Here is a 17,757-nt window from a genome sequence, read left to right on the forward strand (position 1 = left end):
CAGAGCTGCTTTGCAGGGAGCAATGCGCAGGGTTTCTGCGGAAGGTAATTCCCGGGTTCCAGCAGCCTGAAAGATTTATGAAGGAGTTAAGCCTTTGGAGCCTGGTGTTAATGCTTCCAGGAGCGGCAGGCAGGGGTGACAGGCTGATTGTCGTGCGAGAGAAGCGCTGGTCTTGCCACAAACGCTTAGTGAAGCTGTGTGAACAGGGCTTTGGGGGAATTCACAACTCCAAGGGCAGCTTTTTTGCTGACCGTGGAAGGATTTGGCGAAGAAGTAGCAAAGGGACCACACTGCGCTACTTGGGTGTTGGGTTCTGAGCTGGACGGATGGGGGTTAGGTGATCTGGAAAGCAGCAGTCCTTGCTGCTCCTTAATGAATTATCTCAAGTCCAAATCACTTAATTCCTGGTGAGGATGGTGTAATGCATGAGAAAAAAAAGTGTCAAAAACATGAAGGCACAGCTGCTCTTTCCACTCGAGTAGTTGCGATCAGTTTGGATAATGGATATTCTGCCCAGATCCTTCCAGGGGAACTTCAGGTCTCCAGCGCCTCACTGAGAGGAGGCACGCTGATTTATCATTTATTTATTGGATCACAACCCTGCTTCATGGGTAATCAATCGCTGCTTTTTCTGCTTCCTCTTCAGTCACATCACCCCAGTGAAATCAGGGGGCAAGACCACTCTGAGCACAGAGCTTTCCCTTCAAATAATATTTCCATAAGGTTTCTAGGTGTCAGTGGGAGATGGAAGGAACAGCATCCAGGCCTTGGTTTGGCCATGTCATTTAGGGTTGGGAGAGCACCCTTGTACCCCTGCCCTGAGCACACAGCGATGGATGGTGATGGTTCCCAAGTACTTTCTTGGCTTGGGGACTTGGGCGCACTTTGCACATGGGCTCACCACACTTTCTTGCTCTGAAATGAGCTGTAGTGGAAATTACACTTAATTTTGGGGCTAAACCCTACTTCTTCCCAGGACGTATTGCCACCTGCTCAGCCCAGTGCCACCTGTGTGCTGCAGACCCCAGGCTTTACACAAGTTCCAGCTGTTATCCTGCATCAGCTGAGGGACCCATCTGGACCTGATAGAGTCAAAATTAAGGTGTGGAGTTGCTGGGACTGCAGGGTTTATAAGCTTGGCTTGAGCCAAGGCAGGACTTTTTTCTCAAGATGATGATGTTGGAGGAGCTGCAAGGTGCGACAGGCTGTTGAGAGGACCTACGACTGATCCCCTGTGCAGGTAGGAGGCTGTGTGGGAAGAAAAAGGGACTTGGTGTAGGTGCAGTGCTGGTGGTGGCTGCTGTAGAGCTTCTCTGCTGCTCCTTGGGAGCTGTGAGGTGGATTTTTTTTTTTTTTTTGTGGAGAGAGCCCAGCATGTGTTGAAAATGTGTTTCTTAGTGCTTGGAGGGGTTCTGGGATTGTGTCTGCTGGATTCTGTCTTATGGCTGTGAGCACCCTTCAGAAAAATAGAAGGGGGCATCAGTTTTCAGAGGTGTGTAGCTGTGGTAGATGTGCACCTACCTAGATAGCTTCCTCCCAGTTGGGGCTATGCTAGATCTAATGCTGTGTCTGTGGGATTTGAGGTAGGACTGAGTGAGCCCAAGGTGGTTTTTGCTCCCCAGGTGCCAATGTATCCTTGCAGAGAGCTTGTAGGTAATCCACAGTGCCCTGAAAGTAGATGTGAAATGTCTCAAGGTGTGTGCTGGGTCCTGTGGAATCAGGCTCTTATGCTCTTTGATTTTTGGAGTTCCTTGGCTGGGGAACAAAGCAGGTGGCCTGCATTTGGGGAGGATGTTGAAACCCAGGGGTGAGTGTGGCAAAGACTGAGAGTTAAGAGTGTAGCTGGAGGGGAAGGAACTTGATAAACGAGTGCCACACTCCCTCTAGCTGGCCTGGCAGCCTTTTGTCATCCTGCATTCATGTGCCAGCCTAGCTGGTCTGTTTAACACCTGCTTTCTTATGTGAGAAGCCCCAAAACTATCTGTGGTGTTTCCTTATTTTCAGGGACCTCAGTCAGGTAAAGCATCAATATGTAATTTTCCATTCCAGGCAAGGCACACCCAGTCAGTCTGGGACAATATTCTGCTGATAACCAGTGCCACTCAGGGCTGCATGTTCTTTAGGACAAGTGTCAGTAACCACCATGTGGGAATAGTGTAATTTTTAGGACATGATGCATGTGTTACTCAATGCTGTGATGTTGTTTGGTCTGAAATAGAGTAGGAACACTCCATTTCCATATTCATTTTGAAAAACTGTTCCCAGGAAACTGTGATGGCCAGAGTCTTAACCTGTGTTCTTTCAACTTTAAAGCAGCCTTTTGCCCTATCTAGAGAATTAACATGGCAGAGGGAATAAAACTTGGATGGGTGTGGAGATAAAGGTGGGATGGGTCTGTCTTATTTTCTGGTGTATGTTGTTAAGCCTAGCTATTCCCCCATTGTAACACTAAGCTGTTGCTGGATATCCTTATTTGCCTCTTTATGGGAGGGTTTCCCCATGTCCAGCTTGGTCAGCCATCAACCTGTTCCATGACAAGAGGGTTAACTGAAAAATGGGTTGGGAACTGAGTCACAGTAAGTCTCTTGTGCTTCAGAGGAAGCTGTGTGTGAGCGGAAACATGATTCAAGGGCTCCAAAGCTGGACTGAAACTTGTGCTATTTGCTTGGATTGTCACTGCACTGGTGTGGCTGGGTGATGGGCTTGGTGGCCTCAGTTTCCTCCTCATTGTAGTGTGCTCAATGTCCTGCAAAACCGGGCAGCCAGCTCCCTGTCCGTGCTTTGCAGGACACGGGGGAGTTAACCACAAGAGCTCCTGATTTCTCCATGAGGCTTTCCTCTTGTAGCACTGCAGAAAACCTGTGGTGTATGTGAAAATGCTGTTATCTTTGATCTAATTATTAGGCAGTTGAAAAGCAGGAGGGAGTGGAGTGAAGACTGGTCTCCATGACCTTGGCTAAGCTTTTTTGCTCAGCTCTCTGTGCTGAGCATAAAATTACTTAGTGTGGGCAGCTCTCCTCCTACCAGTAGAAAGTGGTGTTGTGCAGGCTGCTGGTTGTGTTAGGAGCTGTGGACTTCCTGAAAGTCTCCTTTCCTGCTGGCAGTGTGGCTGTCTGGCTGTAGGAGCTTTCACAAATGCATGAGTCTTAAGCTGCAAGTAGGCCTGCATGGCAAATAGAAGGGCAAAGGCTTTAGCTGGGGCCCTTCCTGCTAGGTCTTCAGGGTGTTAGCCTTTAATGGGTCCAAGATGAACAGAAACACTGTATGTGGGATATGTTCTGCCCCCTTGGCTATGTCCAACAGCACTCCAGGACAAGGCAGGTCTTGTTCTTTAGGCTTTGTTATACAGACTCCTCTTGTCTTGGGTATGGGGATCACTGAGATAGTATTGGCTGGGGAACACAAAGCCTATTTTATCAGGAAGACCCAGTTCAAGCAGTCTAGACCAAACTTCTCCTGCCACTTGGAAATGGGAGAAGGCCTGCCCCAAACCAGAGATCTCCAAGCTGATCCCAGCTCCATCCAATTAACATGTTGTCTGATGCTGGAAAGACATGGGTAAAAAGAACCTCAACAAGAGTAGGGACACTTCAAAGGTCAGTGTTGGACTGGTGGGTAGGTACATGGATGGTGCATGCCGTAGCACTCCCTGTAGCTCATATTAGCTGCCTGGACACAGCATGGGAAAAACAGGGCTTCAATAACCACATGTAGCTCTTGGTGTTATTCCAGGAATAGTCTCAAATTTAAGAGTTTAATCTTCAAAACTAGCTGGCTCATCTTTGCTACAAGGCAATGGCAATACCAGATCCTTGATCACTGAGGAAATATCTATCTTCCAGAAGGAGCAAATGGTCTGGATTAATTCTTCATTTGTCAGAAAATGTGATGTGTGTGGGAGTGAAACACAGCCTTCTAGGAAAATGCTTGTGTTATGTTCCCAATAGCATAATTCTGCAATTCAGTGAAAACTAGAAACAAAATTAATGTTACATTCACATTGGAAGCCTGTTTTCCTTCCAGAAGGGCATGAGGAGAGAACAGCACACCTGTCCCCCACTCCTTCTATAAATGCTGGCCTCCTGATGATTTACTGGTGATCTATCAGGCCACCTGATGTGGGTGAACAGCATGTGGGGAGGAGGGAGTTTGTCTCACAGCTGAGGATTGAAGAGCCATCTGCATGGTTCACTAGGAGCAATTAGCCTTGTGGCCTCCACAATGGCACTGAGGCAAGGAACAGAGCAATGGGAGGAGGCCAAGACCACAGTCCTGGCTACTTTGGGGCTCAGAAATCAGTCTCCTGTGCTCAGTGATGCACAGTTGCCCAGCAGCACTCTGCAAATAAACTCCAGTCCCTGCTGACATCTCTGTTCACCAGTGGAAGAGCTGCTGGGGTCTCTCATGGCTCAAGGGCAGGGCTGCCCTCACCCTCCTGGCTTGTGCCACTCCTGGCTCCTCTTGGGGCCAGGGTTTAGAGGCATCAGTCCTTTGCTTTGCGGCTGTGTGGAGGAAAGCCACCAGAATTTCTCACATCTCATATTGAGGTAGCCTCATCTGGATGGGGGAAATGTTTTTTTCCTAGACTTGTCCAGGAATCTCTTGTTCAATATAAATCCACTTTAGGCAAAATAAGTTTTTTTGACACTTGGCTCAGTGCAAAGAAACAGCTATATATAAATTGTACAAAATATAATTGGAGAAAAAAATCTCTGCTTTAACAGAAGAATGGATGTAGAGGCCCAGAGCCATAGGTGCTTATCTTTAACTTTGAAGAGGAAACACCTTGGAGCTAGCAGTTCCTAGTCCTTCTGACTTGGCTGAGTGGTGCCAGTCCTGGTGATGCTGGTGGCCTCATCCATCAGCCTGGTTTCTTGGTGAGAGCATCTTTTGGACTAAGAAGCCTTGTGTGCTTTGTCTCTAGAGATAGAGGAGAAATGGGGAGCATGTGCTGTTCCTGGTCTGCCAGTGGTGCTGGTGAGGCAGCTGGAGGTGATGGCTGTGCTGGAGAGCTCAGTTTGCTCTCAGATGTACCTCAGGCTCTCATAGAGCTGTGTTTGCATAAACCCCAGGTGAGCATGCTTGTGTTTGAACTATATTAAAATATGCCACTAGATGGCCCCAGGAAGAAGCCTGTTCAGGCTGCGGGGCCCAAGGGACTGAGAGGCAAGGACAGCCTCCAGCAGGCACCTGGCCTTGCTGCAGGCCTGCTCCGGGGAAGGGATGGGGCTAGCAGAGTCCAATTGCTGAAACACGAGCAGTGGGAAAGAACAAGAGGAAAGCTGAGGGTTCCCACATGGCCTTATCTTTCACAGCACCTTCTGCTGGGTCTTGCATCACGGGAGCGTGCAGGTGTGGTGCTTCCCCAGAGGAATGGTGTAAGCTGCCTGTTCTAGCCTGGTGCCCTATCTCCGTAGCCATCAGTGGAAGGGGTGGCTGCCTGGTGAGGCTGGCTCTATAGCCTGCCTGGAGGTTGTGGATCCAAGCACCACAGACTGAAACAGGCTGGAGAATTAGCCAGGCTTCTTGGAGTAACCCACAGACAGCACCCGCCATCCAAAAACAAGCTGTGTGAAATACCACTTGAGGGTCAGTGATGCACAAAGCCTTGTGGTGGGTGAACCACTGGTGTCTGGCCTGAGAGCTGGGGCTTGGGCCCTGGGGACTGTCTCCTAGCTGGGATGCTGAAGTAAGCTGTCCTTCACTCCTAAACCATCATGTACTGTGTGGGTGTGTTGGAGGCTGGCCTTATGGGGGGATAACAAAGACCAAATCCTGGCTATGGCTGCTGCTTCAACCAGGAGCCTGGCTGGGTGTTAGAGGTCACCTGGAGGGGAAGGTGGTAGCTGTGCTAATTTAAAAGGGAGCAAATAGTCTTCTCCTGGGGCTAGGAGGGGAGTGTGGTGCCTGCCACGTGCCTGTGGTCCATACTTTAGGCCTCAGTCTCTGGGGACCAGGAAGGATTTGAAGCTGTGAATGCTAACAACTGAGCAATGCTTCTCTGGAGCTGAAGAGCTCTGAGGATTTAATGACTGGAGCTTCACTGGTGGTGGAGAGAAGGGGGAATACGGAAAATCTGGGGAGGTACAAAATAGCAAAAGGGCCCTGCCATGGAGTGTGCTGTTGTGCCTGGCCTGGTGGTCCTTCAGGGAGAGTGGTGCTGCTGCCTAACCTGCTTAGGAGGGGAAGCATAGTCAGAGGATAAGCTGTCTACATGTAATGAAGCCAGCTTTCTGGGATGTGCTGACACAAAACTTTGCACTGAAATGAGCTCTTGGAGGCTCTGCAGTGCTGCAGGCAGGTTGGGTGCTGCTGTTGAAGGCTGCAGGGCAGCCTCCCCTTGGGGCTGCCACGGCTCCATCCCTGCCTCGCTGCAGGCAGGGGAAGTACCTGCTGTCTTGCAGACAGGGAAGTTGCAGCCCTCTTCCCTCTGATATGGACTTCTTGTGGGGCCCCAGGCGAGCGGTGCTGCTCTTCCAAGCCAAGCTTCGCTCCCGAGGCAGACTGGAATGGGTCCAAGGGTTTGTCTGGTTTCCTTTCTAGGTTTCCTCCCATGTTTAGTGGGATTAATAACACCTAAGGGTGTCAGAGTTAATTACTCACCAGGTTTCAAGTGCTCTGAAAAAAACTGTAACCTATTGTTTGATTCTCCAAGAAGCTGCTGCCTCCTGTCTTCTAGAGAAGTGACAAATGTTGAAAGACCAAGAAACCTTGAATGACTTTGCTTGTTGAAGGACACAAGCTGAGGCCATCAAAAGATCCTAAGTGCTGTCTGTGCCTGCTGATGCCAGCAGAAACTGATGGTGCACAGGAGGGAGCAGCTATGCTTGTAAGTATGGTTTGTTTCATGAGTTGGTCAGAGAAAGCACGATTACTCCTCCACAAGACCTCTTGCTCAATCTAACAGCAAACCTGCCTTAAGATGTAAGCCTCAGGATGAGCTGCTACTTCAAATGTGGCTGTGGGCTGTCAGTGGAAAAACCCCAAGATAGAGCACAGGTATTCTTGCTGAGAAATATGGCATTCCTCCTATGAAATTCACACCAGTTCAAGCACCAGGGTGACTGACCTTACTTTTTGGGATGTTTTATCCCCAGGACAAATATCTGCCCCATTTTTGGTCTCAATATAGAAGTGAGCTGAATCAACACCCACTAGGGAAAGAGGTCCTGGGTAACCATGGATAGAGGCAGTAGGGTATTCTCAACAAAGCTGTTGTTTTCATCCCAGTTTATAGACAACATCCTAAAAAAAAAAAAAGAAAAGGCTGCTCACTGAATAAACTTCCTCTGACAGGTAAACCTGCTATTGGGCCCTTTGGGGCTGGGGATCCTATGAAGCTGCTATTTTGGGGTTTTGTGTATTTAGTTCTAATGGAACCATGGCAATTACCTGCTGAACCGATATCCTGCTGCTGTTGTGTTGATGGGAAGGGAAATGTGCTGCCTGCCACCGGCTGAAGGTCTCAGCCAGGATTTTTACCTGTGGGAGGAGGAAATTCTGGAAGGCGAAATGTGAAAGAGCAATGATTTGAGTGTTTGGGGTTGGCTGAACCTGCTCCATGGGCTGCAGGTCCTGCTGCAGCACTTCACTGTTTGCTCAGACCCCTGGTTTTGTGGGGGTAGGCAAGTGAGACTGCTAGTGCATTGCTGCAAGGACTTTACTCAGACTTTGTTAACCTGATTGCTGCTTTTATTAGGTGGCAGTGGTGGTCAGCTGGGATCCTTGTGATCTGCTTGCCAAAGGGGATGTGTGCTATGAATGTGCCAAGCTGTAATTGCAGGGTGCATCTTGAGGCTCTTGAATTTCAAGCTTTTAGCAACGTGAGGAATTGAGGAGCTTTTTGTGGTGTGTTGGATGTAGCAGGGGAAGTGGGTATTCTATGGGCCCTTTGGGATGGAGAGTTGCATGGGTGTCTGTGCCTGGAGGAAACTGGAGTGATGTTGCCTTGGATGGCTCCTTGTGGCCTTATACTTTGTCATTCCCACCTTCTAGAACCAGCATGACAGCAACTGGGCCCAGTGTCCAAGCCTCTGCTGGGAGCCCTTGGAAATATCACTGGGAGGTAGGGAGGAAACTCTTGCTAAGATGGAAAATAATAAAATCACCTGTAAATACTGGCTTGGCTGTACCAGAGGACCCCGCTGCATGGCTGCTTGTGCAGCTGGTGCTGATGTTTCTTGTTTGGCTCACCAGGGTGGGGAGGTCTGGGGTAGGAGAGGAACAGGCTGTGCTGGCCCCACGTGGCTGAGCTGTGCCTGGGCTGGAAGAAGGAATGTTGATCTCTGCCAACAGCCCTGCTGTGGCCATGGCTTCCCAAACTGAGCTGCTCCCAAGCTGGGGTAGCATCGGCTCAGCTTCTGGAGGAGCTTGGGGAGAAACCTGCTCCCTTCCCACTCCATGAACTGAGGGTAATTTTGCCTGGGAGGGGTCCTGTCTTTGTGGATTGCTCAGGATGGGATGCAACCTTCACCTAATGCCACACATCCATGTCCTCCTGAACCTCAACCTGGGGTCAAGGTAGGGGAGGAATGGGTCTTGCTTGCCCCTTCTTCCCTGAAATGTGTAGAAAGCTGGTCCATGGGATGGTTGTAAATCAGTATGCATGAGGAAGGCAATTTTCTGCAAGTGAAACCTGCCCTAACCAAGCCCTGGGGGAGGGAGGAGAACAAGTGTCAAGGTGAGACGGAAGAGCAACAGAACGAGATTTAATTTCCTTCCCAATAATTTTCTCAAGCTGTATAAACTTTCTTTATTTAAAATAAATACTCCCTGAAAACACATTCTGTGTCAGTGGCCCTGTGAAAACACCCCCAGTCACAACCTGTGCCTGTCCTTTGCTCACAGCCTCAGCCAAAAGCCAGCAGTTTTACATTTTGCTCTATTAACTTGAGCTGTAAATTTCCTTGTGCAAAGTCTCCCAGGCTGTGGAATGAATTTAAGTAAACAGGGTGTACAATAATAGACTTGTGTTAGGGCAGGTTTTTCAAGTGGCCTGTAACTCCTAGAGTGAGTTCTTCTAAATCTCTCCCTGTTACATTGGAGAGTGTGTGAGCCTGTCCAGAAGGTGGAGGAAGTTGTAGAAAAGGCCTTGCTAACTATCTCTGGTGTCCCATTCGAGATCCTGTCATCCAGGCAAGAGGATTCAGTTTGATGAGGACGTCATGTGAGATAATCTCTTGGTTGGCATTTCATCCCACTTTGTTTATTTTTCTTCAAGATACTGTTTTTCTCAGTGACAGCATCTGTGTAAGATGCCCGTAAGGGCATTGAAGTCCCCCCTCCCCCCGCTTTTGTCCTACAATGTGCCAAATGTAGACTCTATAACAAATTTTCAGAATGGGCTTTGAGTGTCTTCCATGAAAAGGCCCCCAGAATAGTTTGTTGCTTTGTAGACTCCTTTATTAGTTCCATAAGAGTTTTTCTCTTGGGAAAACTGTAAGGGCTTTTCCTATAGGAAGCTGCTGGAAAACATTACCTCTTCAGGCCAGTGGGCATCATTGCTTTGAGAATCCTAAAGTTCTGCCTGCTCTGTGTACAGAGGTGCTGTGCATTTTTGTCTTATATTGCTAAGGAATCAGAAGGGCTTCTGGGGAGGTTATGAGGTGTTCGTGTTTCCTGTAGAGCCAGGAAAGCATCCCAACTGAGAATGCAACCTACTTATCTCAGATCGTTGTCCAATCTTCAGCAAAAAGCAGGCTCAAGATGAACATGATCCTGAAGGTTGCAAGTGAAGAAAGACTGATCCTACTTTGCAAGCTAGGCAGTTTTCCTACTTGATGCTTCTGAAGTGGTTTATTGCCCCTGACCCCTCCCCCCCCCCATGAGCTTGCTGTTAAGATGCAGGTAGTTTGTACATCTGGTTGGTGTCTTTGAGTTTCCTTGTAAAAGGCACTTGATCATCAGATGGAGTGGAAAGGAACTTCTGGCTTAATAGACAGCCCTTTCCTGAAAAAATAAGGTTGTAAGCAATAACTTGGCACGAAAGCCCACTAACAGGGGTTTCTTTAGACTCCCCTGGGCTTGGCTATGTTGTCTGGTTATCTAACCTTTCACCAGCTGCCTCTTGTAAAACTGCAGGTGAAGTGGCTCTGACTTCTGCTAAGCTGCAGGGGGCAGGAAAAAAGCAAACATCTTTAAGGCCCTTCTCCAGAACTCACTAAAACCAATGGAAAACCTCTGAGTCCAGGGGATATTGGATCACTTCCAAAGCATGGAGAACACTGCAGAGAGGTTGAGCTCAGCTTGTCTTAGATCTAGAAGCCAAGGGAAACTCTCAGCTCCTGGGAAGTCTCAGCAAGTCTGGATCTTAGTGCTGGGATGATCCAAAATGATAGAAGTTGGGATTTAGGGCATGAAAGAAAAGTAAAGCCTCATCTACTGGGAGTACTTCAGTTTATGAACAGGACATTTCCTCTGGGTGGTTTGTTGTATCCTCAAAGGTAAAAAGAGAGTGAGAACCTTAGTGACTGATGCTTCATGGCTACTGCTGCTGGTCTGACAATATTTTTTTCCTCTCAGGGGAAAAAGTATTTGGGCCCTGAACTCTCCTTTTCCCCCAGTAGGCAAGTGATACTGCAACAGGGCTCAAGTCTGGTGCTTTTGTAGTAGTTGGCTCCAGAAGATAGTGAGATGTTCTTGTGGGACACTGTGGTTCTGGACCTGCAGCGTAAATGTCAGCATAACAAATATGTCTAGTTGAATGCAAAGCTTTTTAGGTAAAATGAAGTGTTTGCTTTGGCATTCAGAGGCATGGAGATGTTGCAGATGGAAAACTGCCAATTGGCTGATCAGTAGCTACTGAATCATAATGTACAAGTGTACCGTGAGCCCCTGGTTTTCCTTTCTTGTCAAACTTTACAACTGGCTCTTTTTTTTTTGAGGAGGAGGGAATTCTCATGGTTTTAAGCAAATCACAACTGACTCAGCCTAAGCCCAAGGGTAGAAAGGCAAAGGCTCGATGGATTAAGTGTCCTGGAACAACTGGCTACACAGCCCTTTCTTGTTTTCTGGCTGTGAGGATTGTCCTTTTGATCAGATTCTTTTCCCTACTGCTTTCTGGGTTGTAAAACCAGATTAGTCATGGCAGGGTGGCAAACAATTAATGGGGTGGGAGGTTAAGCCCTGGGAGTGTGAGCAGTCGCCCCTGGGGGGTGAATACACCCTGGTGGTCAGGCAGAAGGGACGACACCTTATGTGAGGCCACCTGCCTATTTATTTGTTGGTGTTTGGATGGGTTGATAGCCTAAGACCACTACAATAATCTGTCTGTAATCTGCTTCTACCTGTGTTCCTAGCTGTCCCCATTAGATGTAATCAGGCAGATCCCAACTGACTTTTGTGGTTCTAACTCTTGCTATGAGGCTTGGACTTGCATCCAGGAGAGGAAGTTGCAGTTTGGACACTCGCCATCTCCCCCCATGTATCTGACCTTCACCTCTTCCTCCCTCTGCTGCCAAGGTCATCATTACCCCCAGGGTCCCCTGATGGCTTGGAGGGCTTTGGTCAACTGCTGCTTATCTCCTTGTGTGTCCTAATGGTCTGCACTGTAAGGTGCTTTTCTTGCTGCTCTGGCCATACAAAAGTAGTTCAGGGAAGAGGGAAGAAAATGTTTTTTTATTACAGGCCTCTGAAACTGAAATGCTGCTGCTGAGTGGCTTGTCAGGTCCTCAGGGACTGCAGGGAGGTGGTTGACCAACCCCAAAGTGAGAAGGCAAAGGCCTCCAATGCAAGGGACAAAGCGTCCTGTTTCTGGTCAGCTGTGTGGCAAGGGGTGAGCAGGAAGGGCAGTGGTGTGCAGAGGAAAGCCACAACCCTTTGCTCATCCTTGTCTGTCCCTCAAGCTGTAAGCACTTATGTCTGTCATGATGCCTGCATGTCAGACTGTCAGGCCCCTTTTGAAGGCCAGCTAGGGTTGTACCTTGCCCAACAGCTCCTGTGGTTTTGAACAACCAGTGCAGAATTGTCACCAAAGGTGACATCATTGAAAAGGATGAGACAATTATGAGCAAATGTTGGCTGCCTATTGCTTGCCCAATTCTGCTGAAAATGTTATCTTAAACACTTAAAATATTTTAAAGCAATAAACTTGCAACATAATCTGTTTGGGTGGAGTCCTGAACCTGTGCAGCTCTGCTGGAGCTAGTGAGGGATGCTGTGAATATACAGGTTTATTTGCAATGAGCTGATTTGCATGATTAAGCTGGTGTGTGATGAACACAGCTGCTGCTTGGTGCATGGCTTTTGACATGAGCAGCATTACACCAGGAGTGAAATTGGCCTTCCCTATATTGTTGCCAGTTGCAAGTATTTATCATCCACCTGTGCTCTGATTTACGTGAGTGTAAATCCCAAGTAACTCCATTAACATCAATAAAGCTGCTTGGAGAGATCCCTATCTGAATTGCGTGCTGAAGACTTCTCATGTTGCTGCTAGCTATGCAGGTGCAGGGATGTGGTTGGGTTCAGCTGGGAAACATGATGCCATCCAAGTGTGTGTCTAGCATGCAAACAAGAAAATGCTGAGCTGAAACCACAATACTTAAAGGGATGCTACCAAACTTTTTAACAAAAGCTTGCTTTGCTGTCTTAAAACATTCAAACAGGAATTTCTGAAGGGTGTTTCCCTGGTCACTTGGAGTGGAAGAAATTGGCCTGCTCTTTTGTGGTGGGACAGTGGGGAGAGGAAGATGGGTTGGTCCCAGATTAGTTTTGAGGGATGCTGGGGGGGGGAGATGAGGTGGGAGGAGACGGGTTTCTGTTCCTCACTTATCTCCTGCACCTTCTCTGTACCTGTAACATTAATGACTGCAAGGACAAAGAACAGTAACTTGCTCTTCAGCGAGTGTTTGTTTTTTTACAGTAGAAATTGTGGAAACTAGAAACACAGGGAGCAATGTTGAAGGCATGGGGTGGAGCAGTGACACCTTGCACTGCTGTACCTCAGGGATCAGAGGAAATGGTGGTTCTATTGCTGCAGAAATGATAAATTACCTTGGAAAAAAGCTGTCACAGTGAGACAGGAGAGCTCTTGGATAAGCTCTCCTCCCTGTGCATCTGAGCTGGTGGTTATAAACCCAAACCATTTGGGGTGGGTAGCTCTTGTGAACCACTTGCCATGTTACTGGACTCACATAAGTTACCTACACATGTTCTGAACCTCATTAAAGTGTAACAGTAATCTCTTGGTAGGGAAACTGGAAATTTTGGGGTCTCCTGGCAATCCCACAGATATAAGGTGCAAAGCATATGAGTTGGGATTGGTTTTGTAGTATGAAATGCAGCTTTGCTGGCTCTGAGTTTTCTCCTGACATTAGAAATAATTAGAGTGGGTCCAGAGAAGGGCCATGAAGATGATCAGGGGCCTCTTTCCTATGAAGAGTGGCTGAGAGCTGGGGGTGTTCAGCCTGAAGAAGAGAAGGCTCCAGGGAGATGACATTGTGGCTTTTCAGTACTTACAGAGGACTTTAAAAAAAAAAAAAAAAATGTAATGACATTTTTACAAGGGCAGATAGTGATAGGACAAGGAGGAATGGTTTTAAACTAAAAGAGGGGAGTTTAAATTTAGAGGCTAGCAGGAAATCTTTCTGTCAGGGGGAGGTGAGGCACTGGAACAGAATGCCCATAAAGGTTGTGGGTGCCCCATTCCTGGGGGTGTTCAAGACTAGATTGGATGAGGCCCTGGGCATCTTGGCCTAGTGGGTGGCATCCCTGCCCATGGCAGGGGATTGGAACTAGGTGGTCTTTGAGATCCCTTCCAACCCAAGCCATCCCATGATTAGCAGAAACATAAGGTTTAGAAGCTTAGCCTTCAAGGTCAGTGTATGCACTGGTTCACTTTTGGAAATGTTTGTACTTTGAGGACTCCATTACTTAGCTAACATTTATTATTTGCAGGGGAGAAAAAGGATCATTGACGATCCTAGCATGAATTTTTGGGAGGTTAAGATAGTTGGGGTGAAAGGTGGCATCTTGTGTAGACTTGTAGCATCCTGCTATTTGCTCTCTGTTGCTGGCCAGTTGGAGGGACGCTTGTGTGCTCCCTGGGGGCAACCTAGGGAGGAAGGAGGGGATGATCAGACTCTGAGGAGATGGTGCATCTGTCACTGAGGCTGTAGTTACTCCTGGACATTGCTGCTGTCTGTGCAGTTCAGCTGTGTCCTACAGGTCTCCCCTTATCTTTGGGAATTTATGTTCAGACATTTGGAAATGGCAATGAGGGGTAGATCACCTGGCTCCATATTTTACCACATTTGTCTTAATAGTAACATGTTCTGAATTGAAAAAAAGACCAAGTGCAATGCCTGAACCTCCAAAATCCAACTATGGCCCTCCTCATACCCTTCAGCCCATAGAAAGTTGTAATACTGTCTTTGGCATGAGCACTGTGTGTGCTTTCAGGCTGTAACCCTTGGGGACAGCTGTTACTTAATGCTTTTTATGCTATTTAATGTTATTTAATGGACTATTTAATGTTATTAATGTTATTTAATGGAATATGTCAGTTTGGTTATGATACTCATCTGCCCCTGAAACAACCGGTGCAGGAGTTGCAGTTCAGATGCCTCATGTGCTTGCTTTCCATGAACGGGTTTCCCATCTGCTCCACATCTCCCATGGCAGACCACAGCTGTAGGTCTCCTTTGGGTATTCTGGCTGTTTTTTCCCACAGGCTAATGCAAAGTGCCACAGGAGCTGGAAGGTGGGCAGGAGTCTGGTGTATGAAGAAAAATTGAGGCCTGGCTAGAAGCTTGTCTGCATTTGCAATGTGTGTTTTTTTTTTTTTTTTTTTTTTTTTGTGTGTGTGTTGAAGCCTTTTCTCTTGTCATTTTGATTTGGGGGGGTTGTCAGAGGCAACTTTCCTTGGGGACAGAGAGTGGAGTGGCTGCTCTTGTAGAAACGCCACCTCCAAGGTGGTGTGGAGAAGGGGACCATTAAAATGAATTCCTTTCCAGCCCTAGCACTCCTGTAGGTGTACGCAGGTTTTCTAAAAATAGCCTCCTGTGCTGACTGAAAATGGGATGCCCCAGGCATTTGACTCCATGCAGCTCCCGTCCTCCTTTCCCTGCTTTTGAAGTTGAATGCTTATGGATGTTTTCAAGCTTATCGTAAACCCATCACAGCTGGCAGTGCTCCACTGTTCCAGGGCTGAGGGTTTTCTTTCTCAGCCTCCACCCATGCATGTAACTTCTCAAGGAAAGATCACGTTAACTCCTCTGCCTTCCTTAGAGAAGACTGTCACTTTTCCATACCTTAAAGCTCATGGTTAGCATTTATTTAACTGAGAATTTCCCACCTTTGGAAGGACCTCAGACACTGGCTGTGCCCTTGATCTCAGCAGCTCCTTCCCCATGGCAGACTTGTTCTCATGGCCTTTGGTGTCTCCTCTAGACCCTTAAGCTTGTCCTGGAGGGTTGGACTGGCTTGTGAAGGGGATAGTATTTCTAGAAGTTCTTCTGTTTGAGGCATTCCTCTTCTGGAGATCACAAGGAGAGGCTTGAAGTCAATACCTGTTGGTTTTTAAGGGGATATTGCTCCATCAGCAGCAACAGCAGCTGAAGGTGTCCATTCCATGCTGACCTCTCTGTCCATGGGGCTGCTTTGTGGAGCACATCAGGGGACAGATCTGGCTGGGGGAATAACCTGGCAAGAGAAAAGGGTGCTTAGAAAATGTGACTTGGTTCATAGCATGGCCCTGCAAGTGTGAGGTTGGTGTGGAAGCTGGCAGGCAGTGATCCAGCTGGTGTTGCCACCAAGAAAATGTGGGTGGAATAACTGGTTGACTCAACTTCAACAATAGGTTTGTGCTGAAATGTCTGGGATGTGCATGTGAGCTCAAAGGCTGTAACCACAGACAGCTGGAGGCTGGGAAAACACTGGGAAAGATGTGTGGGCCCATTATGCCCCTTGGGTGTGGGCTGTTGGCCTGGCTGGAGGCAGGGTGCTTGTCTGGAAGGACCTCGAGTCTAACTTAGAGCTGGGTTTAAGGGTGTTGTTTTATAACCTGTGTTTCAATGAGTTAAGAACTGGTTTCTGCAGAGATGCCTGCTTCCAAGTGGATTACAGTGAGGTCTGCAGAGCTCACCTGCTGTGTGCACAGCTCTGTGGTTGGAAGCTGTGTGCAGGAGCTGGGATGTGGGCTGGCCACAGCTGCAATGATCTGGTGAAAGCAGCTGTACTCTCCTACTGCCTGTCTACAACTCTCTCTAGCTGGTGCCCAAGGCCAGCAGGTCTGTCAGCCCACTTTTGGGAAAGAAGCAGACAAAAGCACCCCGGGCAGGCAGCACAAGCATGGGTTTACCTTTTAAAGCAAATTTTGTTGAATAGGCTGTGTGGACAATGGGCTGCTTCCCCACAGAGCATCTTGCACGCATAAAAATGAAAGCTGCTGGATGGGAAGAGGTCCCTTCCCTGGAGAGGGGAGTAGGATTTCACCACAACTGGTGCCCTGAATCTAGCTTGCAGCCTTGAGGCTGCCAGGATCTGCACACAGGGACACATGGCACTTGCTATCATGCTTCCCTCATGGGAGCCTTTGGGGAGAGATGGGCAGCAGGGAAGTAGAGATGTGCAAGGTGGCCTTCAGTGAGTTTAGTAATAAAAGGTGCTTTGTATTCTCCTTGAATCCAGCTGAATGCTCTGGGACTTGAGGGCTGGGTAAATTCAAATGCTGTTTAGCTTTGATTTCCACTTGGTGAAAAAGGAAAAGCAGTGGAGTAAGAAAGCTATTAATTTAAGGAATAAGTCTGAGGTTTCAAAAATCCTTCAAAAAGGGCTAGGTAAAAGACAGCAGGTGGGGTTATGACCAGGTGCAGGGAGGTGATATTTTGGAGGGGCTGCTACATTCCCACACCATGCAGGGAAGGGGCATTCCTGCAGTGTCAAGCATGCAGCCCTGCTCTATCATGTGGATGCATGAGATAAAAGTGCAGCACAAGGGGGATTCACAGGAGGAGGAGACCCAAAATTAGCCTACTTCACATGTTTTCAACCATCTGTGTTGCTTGATATGAGTGATAAATCAGTGGCTTGCACAGCTCTGCCAGACCCTGTTACTGTGGCCATGAACCCAGTGTCCCTGTAGAGATGGGTGATGCCCATGGTGTAGGGCTCCTTTGTCCAGGGGAGTGGTGATGGCTCTGGCTTTCCTGGAGTGCTGTCAATGTGAGTTCTTAACGAGACAGTAAAATTCACAAACCTGTGCTTTGAAACAGCTTGTCTTTCTAAGAGCATTGCTCTCTAGGTCAGGCTTGCAGATAACATCAGTGCTTATAGTTAAGGGAAGAATGTATTTGGTGGATAGCGCATTGCTAACAAGACAGATAAATGGCAATCCATGTAGACAGAGGTAATTAAAGTGACAGCCACACTGACAAATAGCTAAATAAATAGATGGGGTGATTTGCTAATGAAATGAGTATAAATAGATATATGGACATGCAAGATGGGGGGAAAATGATAGAAATATGAATCTGGCGTGTTCCCAAAAGGTGCATGCAGGGCTGCTCTGTGATGGTTGTTAGTCAAACAAGGCTTTGTGCTCTAAATCATGAGGTCGTTACTGATTGCAGAGACTTTTTCTTTCCTGTGGCTAGATGTGGAGTTGATCCATAACTGGGGTAAGATTGCAAATTCCCACCACTCCAAGCAGAAACAGGCAGAACCAGCCAGCTAATTCCAGTCCTGCACCAGGGACTATGAGCCAAGGAGCAGAGGGCCTTCAGGGCAAGGAGATGTGTGTGTAATTGAAGGAAAAGT

General features: G+C 47.8%; 1 protein-coding gene across 3 annotated transcripts in view; it reads left to right on the forward strand.

Annotated features, from left to right (window-relative positions):
- Positions 1–1,183: 1,183 nt before the first annotated feature.
- Positions 1,184–17,757, forward strand: part of TBX5 (T-box transcription factor 5) — a 127,335-nt gene continuing 110,761 nt past the window's right edge. The window contains exons 1-2 of one of the 3 annotated variants that reach the window (XM_035340608.1): positions 1,226–1,240; positions 1,493–1,583. The gene's annotated coding sequence lies outside the window, so the exon portion shown is untranslated. Of the gene's footprint in view, positions 1,241–1,492; positions 1,584–17,757 lie in introns of those variants that run through there. The other 2 variants (XM_035340607.1, XM_035340612.1) reach the window with 2 other exon arrangements.

This window comes from Oxyura jamaicensis, chromosome 15 (genome assembly GCF_011077185.1).
Source record: "Oxyura jamaicensis isolate SHBP4307 breed ruddy duck chromosome 15, BPBGC_Ojam_1.0, whole genome shotgun sequence".
In the NCBI taxonomy this organism is placed as follows: Eukaryota; Metazoa; Chordata; class Aves; order Anseriformes; family Anatidae; genus Oxyura; species Oxyura jamaicensis.